Here is a 9,463-nt window from a genome sequence, read left to right on the forward strand (position 1 = left end):
CATCTTTGGTTTAGTAATATTTCCTAAATAGGACACAAAAAGCATGGATATAAAATAAGTATTGATAAGTTGGACTTCATCAAAACTAGAAATTTTTTCTTCAAAAAGAAACTGTTATGAAATTTAAAGGCAAGTCACAGACTGGGAGAAAAATTTTTGTAAAGTATATATGTAATAAAGAACTTGTATCCAGAGTATGTAAAAAACTCTGAAAAACTCAATAATAAGGAATCAAGGAGCTCAATGTTTTTAATGGGCAAAAGATCTGAATAGACATTTCACTAAAGAAAATGTACAGATGACAAATACATGCATGAGAAAATGCTCAACGTCATTAATCATTAGGAAAATGCAATCAAAACTATGATATGGTATTACAATGCACTTATTAAAATGGTTAAAATTTGGGGCACCTGGGTGGCTCAGTTGGTTAAGTATCCGACTTCAGCTCAGGTCATGATCTCATGGTTTGCGGGTTCAAGCCCCGCGTCGGGCTCTGTGCTCACAGCCAGCTCAGAGCCTGGAGCCTGTTTCGGATTCTGTATCTCCTTCTCTCTCTGACCCTCCCCTGCTCACGCTCTCTCTCTCTCTCTCTCAGAAATAAATAAAAAACATTTAAAAAAAGAAAAAATAAATAAAATGGCTAAAATTTGAAAGACTGACCATAAAAAGTTTGGCAAGGATACGAAGGAACTGGAAGTCTCATACACAGGTGATGGGAATGAAATGCTACAAACCCTTTGGAAAACGGTTTAACTGTTTCTTACAAAATTAAACATACACCTTAATTTACAAAATTAAACATTAATACTCACTCCTATGTATTTACCCAGAAGAAATGAAAGCATATGTCCATACAAAGATGTGTGCACAAATCTTCCTATCAGCTTTATTTGTAATAGACAAAAACCAGAAATGACACAAATGCCCATCAACGGGTGAGTGGATAAAGAAATCGTCATATATAAATACAATGCAATACTACTCAGCACTAAAAGGAATGAACTATTGACACACGCAACCTCAAGGATGAATCTCAAACTAATTACTTTGAGTGAAAGAAGCCAGACCAAAAGAAGCAGCAGCAGCAGCAGCAGCAGCAAACATATTGACATATTGTATGATTCCATTTATATGAAATCTAGGAAATGCAAATGAATAGGTTAGTAGACCTCAGGATGGATTGGATGTGGGGTGTGGAAGAGAGAGGAGTAAAGAATAACTCTAAGAATGTGGCCTGAGCAACCAGAAATATGGAATTGCCAATGTGATAAGAACAAAACTGCAAGAGGAGCCTGTTGTAGGGGTAAGATCAAGAGTTCATTGTTGGTTGTGTTGAGTTTGAAAATGCCTAGCAGACAATCAAATGGACATGTTGAGTGGAAAGTTGGATATGAGAGTCTGGAGATCAGGAGAGAGAACTGGGCTGGACAAAACTTGGAAGCCTGATTCCAGAACTTTCACTCTTAACCACCAATATGTCTCCTTGCCTCCTGCTCTTCCCCCTCCAAACCATCATTCCTGCCATGGCCAGAGAGACCCTTCTAAACTGCAGAATAGGAAGGGTGCCTGGGTGGCTCAGTCAGTTAAGCGTCCGACTTCAGCTCAGGTCATGATCTCACGGTTTGTGGGTTCGAGCCCTGCGTCGGGCTCTGTGCTGACAGCCAGCTCAGAGCCTGGGGCTTGCTTCAGATTCTGTGCCTCCCTCTCTCTCTGAAACTCCCCTGCTCATGCTGTCTCTCTTTCCCAGAAATAAATTAAAAAAACATTAAAAAATTAAAAAAGGATAAACTGCAGAATAGGCCATATGTTGCTCCTGCTATAAAAATAAAGGGAAAAAATGAATGAGGAGGAGCGAAAACAATCTTTCAGTAGCATTCCAATCCCCTAAGGGATAAAGTCTCATCTTCTTAACCTAGTACCCTAGGACTTTTGTGACATATCCTTTGCCTTACCAGTCTACCCTGCCACCTTGGTTCTCCCTTCCACTTCTAAATGCAGCTCCTTCTGACTCAGCCTTCCCCAGATGCTACCAGTTCCCAGATCCTCACCATGCTCTCCCTCTTCCCGGAAGCTCCCTGTCTCTTTCTGTCTCTATTTCTCTCCCTATATCTTTTTAGAGAGATCCTATCTTCTCATCCTTCAAAACTTACCTCCAACATCTCAAAGTTCATCTATCCATACCTCCACACGTATAACTCTTGTGGAGAGCTTGTTCTGGAACTCTGCCTCATTTGTCTGTCTCACCTATAGAGATGTGATCTTCAAGTTGTTTTTTCTTTCTTTTAGGAGCTATGTATACACAACTCAAGTTCCCAACAATGTCAGTGAAACATTTTTTAAAATATTTTATTTACTTCTGAGAGAGAGAGAGAGAGAGAGAGAGAGCGGGGGGGGGGGCATAGAGAGAGGGAGGTGCAGAATCTGAAGCAGGCTGCAGGCTCTGAGCTGGCTGTCACCCCAGAGCCCAACGCGGGGCTCGAACCCACGAGCTGTGAGATCATGACCTGAGCCGAAGTCGGACGCTTAACTGACTGAACCACCCAGGTGCCCCAATGTGAAACATTTTTTAAATTGTGGTGTAGTCATACAATGGGATGTTATTCAGCAATAAGAATGAACTATCTTCAGACAATGGAGTGGATAAATCTCATAAACATAATTAAATAAAAGAAGCATACACTCTATTAGCTTTCCACTTATGTAAAGAGTAAAAGTAAACCATGTTCTTAGAAGTCAAAGTAGTGCCCACCTTGAGGTAGAAAGTGACTGGGAGGGGACACAGTTGGGGCTTCTGGGGTCATGATCTGTTTCTTGATTTGGATATATTCATTTTGTGAAAACTCATCAAGTTGTCCATAATTTTTGTGCACTTTGTGTGTTTGTGTTATCCTCAAGTAAAGGCAAAATTAACTGTAAAGAAAAACAAAGAAACTATATGTCAATTATGTGTCAATAAATAAATAAAGAAAAAAAGAAAAGCTAGGAAGTAAATACCATAACATTCAGGATGAGGGAGAGGGAGCCATGATTGGCAAAAGTCACCCAGAGGACTTCTAGGGTGCTGACAATGTCTATTTCTCTCTTTTTTTTTTTAAAATTTTTAAATGTTTGTTTATTTTTTAGAGAAAGAGACAGAGTGCAAACAGGGGACAGACAGAGAGAGAGAGGCAGACACAGAATCCAAAGCAGGCTTCAGGCTCTGAGCTGTCAGCACAGAGCCCAATGTGGGGCTCGAACTCACGAGCCATGAGATCATGACCTGAGCTGAAATCAAGAGTCGGATGTTTAACTGACTGAACCACCCAGGTGCCCCTGACAATGTCTATTTCTGAACCTGTGTGGTGCTTATATAATTATTCTTTTAAAAATGAATGTATGTTTTATGTGCTTTCCTGTATTATATTTTACCACTAAAATGTTTTTATAAGTATATACATTTTCAGGATGTATTGTAAAACAAATAGTGCAAAAAAAAAAAGCAAAGTGCAAGAGAGTATCTATAGTATGTTATATTTTGTGTAAGAAAGAAGTAGAAATGAAAAATACGGTGTTATTTGTGCAAAAAGAAACAGGGTAAACCAGAAACTAGTAGGATTTATTACCCTCAGGAGATGAATGGTAATGTGATGAAAAGGATTGGAGGATGGGAGCAGGGTATAGGGATGGGAATTATATCCACTTCTTTGGTTTTTTGTTTTTTTTGGTACAGTTTTGACTTTTAAAATCATTTTACTGTTTTAATCAGCCAACTAACAATGATTGGGGGAAAGCAAAATGGAATACAAACAGAAACAAATGAGCCTATTTCAAATGAATAATATAACTACACTGAAGAGGAAAACAGAAAATAACTGTAAACAAATATTGAGCCTTAGTAGCTTTAGTTTTCACAGTGGTGTGGTCTGGCAGTTCTGAAACTACTGAGTGTGTTTCCTAAAATTGAACAAGTAAGCAAATACAATGTGGATAATGAGAACCAGGTTTCTCACTGTTAGAGAAGGGAGTTAGAAATATAGAAAAGGAGGAGGCCAGAATGAACCCTGTGGTTTGAGATTGGAATTGGAGTGCCAGGATGAACTCATGATTTTTAAGATGATAACAGAGACTGCATAGATAGATAGATAGATAGATAGATAGATAGATAGATAGATAGATAAATAGATAGAGAGATAGATAATGTGTATCTATATATACATACATATATTTCTATATATACATACATTCATACATAGATATGTATATATGTGTATATATATATTTCTATACTAGTTCTGTCCCCTGAAATGGCCTAGAAGCAGTGAGTACACCTAGTACCCATATCTTGGTATCTCTACAAAGAGGAACCAAGGCTGAAATCTTGGAGAAATGGCTGATTCCAGAGCTGGGGCAGGAAAAGTACAAGATGAATCTGGAGCATCTTGCTGTTCCAGAAAATAAGAAAGTGTTCAAAGAATTAGGGGCATATCAAAAGGAAACAAAAGCAAGCTTGAAAATACCCGCCCCCCATCAAATTCTGGGTTAATTTGAGCATCAAAATAAATAATGAATACTGCAATGTATAACCTATTCAATAAAATGAGAATCCACAAATCCATATAACAGAACTAAATGAACGAATAAATAAGTGGAGGAGAAGAGGAAGCTCTTCCTTATTGCAGGGTGTGAATTGATAAAGGTAGAAGGAATAATGGAATCAGAAAATCACCATTTGGCAACTACCATCAGAATAATTATTTCAGTCAAATGTAGTGGGATTGGGTGAGCGTGAGGGCAAACAATGGCTTGTTATTTCATACACTTCGGTGTTGTTCAAGCGTCTCACAATGTGTGTGTTCTCAATGCATAACTTGTATAATTAAAAATATATTTATTGTTTTGACATGCTGAGGAACAAGTGTTTGTCACTGTCAGTGCTTACTGCAAGATAGTTAAAGATAAATAAGTCACACTGAGGTGGCACCCAGGAGCGTTGTCTCCTGAGTGACAGAGATAACAGCAGCAGCCCTAATTAACTGTAATACCGAAAAATGCACAAGAACATGGTGATAAGTGGAATTGCTCTTGCCTGAGTTCCTCAGCCCAGTGCTGGGAATATAATAACCACTCAAGAGGTGTCTGCAGAAGGTGTAAAACAGTATATCCAAGCTGTGCCCTTTGTGTAAAGAAAGGGGGAAATGCAAAGTGTATTATTAATATAACATAACATAATAACATAACATAACATAATATATTCCAGGTCTGGAGCAGGAAATATTCAATATGAGCCTGAGACATCTTTTAATACTAGAAACCAAGAAAACAATAAAAAACCCACTAATGTCAAGAAAAAAAAAGCACAGGAACAAACTTGAAGGGGTTCCGACTGGCCAAATGAGAGGTAATTTGAACATCAAACAGAATAATGATTACAATGAATTGAAACACACTAAATATATTTTTAAAAATCCATGGGTTCACAGTGACACTAAAAACAAGAAGAAGCAAAAACAAAGAAACAATCTAAACAAAAAACCTCATTTGAACCATTGGGACCATAGAGCATCAATTACTCTCAAACTGGCATCGGTAATGACAGAATTACATATTTATCTTAACTGTATTTTAGATAACACAGTAGCCCAAGTTGATGAAGGAAAGTGTTTACTTATATAAGAATGTAGAAAATTGATAGAATTTTAGAAAAGTTTTAGAAAAATTACTGATTCGGGCAACAATAATCAACAGATGAGATTATTAGATATACGATTGATGGGGAAATTTTCCATGAAGAGATCAGGTTATTACCACCATAACCCACTGATGAGAATTACTATCATTAAAAGTAGGACCACTACATATTATATGCTTCCTGGTGTGATGAAATATGAATCTCACAGCACCACCTATGAAGTGTTCTTGCAATAATAATAATAATAATAAATAACCTGAACACAAGAGAATCCTCAGAACTAACTTCCATATGCAGGAAAAATGAAGAGTAAAGAACAGGTTAAATGATGCCACAATAAGCAAAGAGATAAAATCAGAAGATGAATCCATCTATAGCACAACTGCAACAAGTCAAGAGCATGACACACAAAAAAGCAGGAAGAGAGGACCTGTTCTAGATTAAGGGACCCTCAAGAGACACATCAGACAGTGCAGTGTATTCTGATTAGAACAAGCCCACTGTAAAAAGACATTTCATCATGAAGACAATTGGGTAATTGTGGACTTGCTTATTACTAGACATTAACAAGGAATTGTTGCTATGCTTAAATGTAATGATGGGATAGCGGCTTTTAAGTTATGTCCTTTTGAAAAATGTGTACTGAAGCATATAGGAATGTGATGTGATATCTGGGATTTGCTTTGAAATACTTCAAAAAGAAGAAAGAATGGAAAAGATAGAAAAAAATGGCAGAATCTTATTCATTGTCCAATCTTTGTGGTGAGTGTATGTGTACACTCGTGCTACTCTCTGCTTTATATATTTGAAATGTTCATTAAAAATTAAAGTTTGTTGAGAATGAATGAGAGCCCTAAGAAAAACTGTAGAATAAATTGGAAAGAAGCATTTTTATTCAAGTCTGGGATACAAGTCTTGTTTAGATTCAGTAACTAGGACAGTTAAACATGAGTGAGAAATGTACCAAACCATTCCCAGCTGTTTGGACACCAAGTAGAACGTTCCTTATGATAGCAATGTGTTTTTTGTTCTTTAAAATAGGAGAATCTTTAATGTTAGGGGCTTCTGGATGCCGTTAATATTCTATTTCTTGAGCTAAGCTGTGTTCACTTTATAACTATTTGTTAATTTGCATGCATAAATCTTATGTACATTTCTATCTATACACTATATCTCACACTTAAAAATGTTAAACTTTTTAAAGCATAGCTGAGTGTAAAACATGACTCTCTTTCTCCCAATTCAATACAGACTGGATCCATTAAGAAGAACACAGCAGCCCCACTAAGGTGTTTTTGCCCACCTGGTGGTGGAGACCTGTCATTTCAGAGAAAAGAACAAGAGGAAAAAAGGAAACTTCTAAAATTCTCTAAAAATGTGTTTCTCTCTCCACCTGCTCAGGAGGTAAACAGAGGGGCACAGGCAGAAGGAAAGCAGAGTTCTTCTATTCCTAGTATGTTGGAGATGACTCAACATGTGAGAGTGTGGCTGTAAGTGCCTGGGTGGCTCAGTTGGTTAAGAGACCAACTCTTGATCTCAGCTCAGGTCTTGATCTCAGGGTTATGAGTTCAAGCCCCATGTTGGGTTCCACACTTGGTGTGAAGCCTACTGAAAAAAAAGAGAGAGAAAGTGAGAGAAAGTCTGAGATCCTCAGTCTGGCGTTCAGGATCTGGCCTGTGCCAGAGTAACATCCCTCACCAGGGCCACAGCAAATTGCTTTCACTATGCTCCAAGCACATCTTGCCTTCTGGGACCCCCAAACTTTTGTACAGTCTGTGTCTCTTACCTAGGCACCCCTTTTTTTTTATTTAATCAGGATGTGCATGGTACTAATTATATGTCGTGGCATTATTATAACACTTTACAAATATTACCTCATTTATCCTCACAACCCTATGCTGTAAGCACCATTATGACCCTATTAAACAGATAAGGAATTTGAGGTGCAAGAAGGGTAAGAGGCATGGATTCAAATCCAAGCAGCCTAGAGCCAGAGTAAGTGCTCTTAGCCACTGCACTGTATTCTTTCTTACATTTCTTCCAACTCACTTTCACTTCTCCCACACTTAACTTGGGTATTAGCAGCTCTCCCCACACCGCCCCTGATTCCCTTGAGCTCCCACAGCTCCCAGTTCCCACCTTTGCCCCTCATTAGGCTGAAACAATCTGACTGCTTATTTTACTTTTTCATTTTTAAAAACTTTTTTGTCTTCAAGTATAACACAGATAAAGAAAAGTACAAACAGGCATAAATGCACAGCTCTCAGTGAATTGTTCCTGAGTAACCACCCATGTAATCAGCATGGAAATCAAGAAACACAACGTTCCTAGCACTCTAGAAGTCTCCTCAGGCCTCCTACTCAGACCTGAAAGACAATCTCGAGTCTGACGTCTATCACCATAGATTAGTTTCACCTGTTGTAGGACTTTAGCTACATGGAATCATACAGCAGGTGCTCCTTTGCGTGTAGTTTATTCTGCTCAGCATAATGTTTGTAGAATTCATCCATTATGTATGTAGATGTGGGGCATTTCTTTCTTATTGGTGTGTAGTATTCCATTGTGTGAATATGCCACAATTCATTTCTCATTTTTCTGTTGTTAGCATTTGAGTCATTTCCAGTTTGGACTATTACAAATAGTGCTTTTAGGAACATTATTGTGTATGTCTTTTGGTAAACACATATAAGCATTTCTGTTGGGCATATACCTAAAAGGATTGCTGGGTTATGGTGTGTGCATATGATTACCTTCAGTGGATATTGCTAAGCAGTTTCCAAAGTGACTATATCAATTTATACTATCATCAACATTGAACGAGAATTCTGAGCCCTCCACACTCTTAGCAACATTCAGTATTGTCTTTTTCTTTTTAATCATTTTAGTGAGCTGATTTGTTTCATATTTTCTTGACTAATGAAGTTGTACGTTCATATCTTCCTTTCTAATCCATATGTATGTGTTTTGCTTTAGTGCACTAACCAGGACTCCAGTACAATTTGAATAAAAGTAGTTATGGTGGGCATCCTTGTCTCATTCCCAATCTTAGATGGAAAGCATTCAACATCTCCCATTAAGTGTGGTATTTGCTATAGGTTTTTTGTAGATGACATGTATTCAAGTAAAGCATTTTCCTTATATTCTTGGTAAACTTTGTCACGATGCTTTTTTGGCATCTATTGAAATGATCATACAATTTTTCTTCAATTCCCTGAAGGAATTTGTGTAAAATTAGAAAGTTGGTGCATTTTGTCTTTAAATATTTTGTAGAATTCACCATTGACAGTCTCTGGGTCTGAAGATTGTAGAAGGCTTTTTAATTATAAATTCAGTTATTTAATAGTTATGGGATTATTTACATTCAAGCTGGTTTCTTGTGTGAGTTTTAGTGAATTGTATTTTTCCAGGAATTTTCCCATTATCAAACTTTTATCAAAATTTTCAAATATGTTTGGTATAAAGTTCTTCATAATACTGTCTTATATTTTAATGTATCTGTGACCCAAATTGTGCTTCCTCCTTTTGTTCCTGATACTAGTTATGTGCCTTCTATATATTTTTTCCAGATCAGTGTTAGTGATTTATCATTTTTCTAGTTTTTTCAAAGAACCAACTTTTACCTTTGTTGATCCTCTCTGTTAGAGTTCTGTTTTCTATTTCATTGATTTCTACTCTTATCTGTTAGTTCTCTCCTGCTACTTCCTTTCAATTCCTTTTTCTAGTTTTTTGAGATGGATTTGGCACCTTTTAAAAAATAATATATAATTTAAAGCTCTCCAGTTTTAAGCACAT

Source organism: Crocuta crocuta, unplaced genomic scaffold, assembly GCF_008692635.1.
Source record: "Crocuta crocuta isolate KB4526 unplaced genomic scaffold, BGI_CrCroc_1.0 scaffold1307, whole genome shotgun sequence".
Classification (NCBI taxonomy): domain Eukaryota; kingdom Metazoa; phylum Chordata; class Mammalia; order Carnivora; family Hyaenidae; genus Crocuta; species Crocuta crocuta.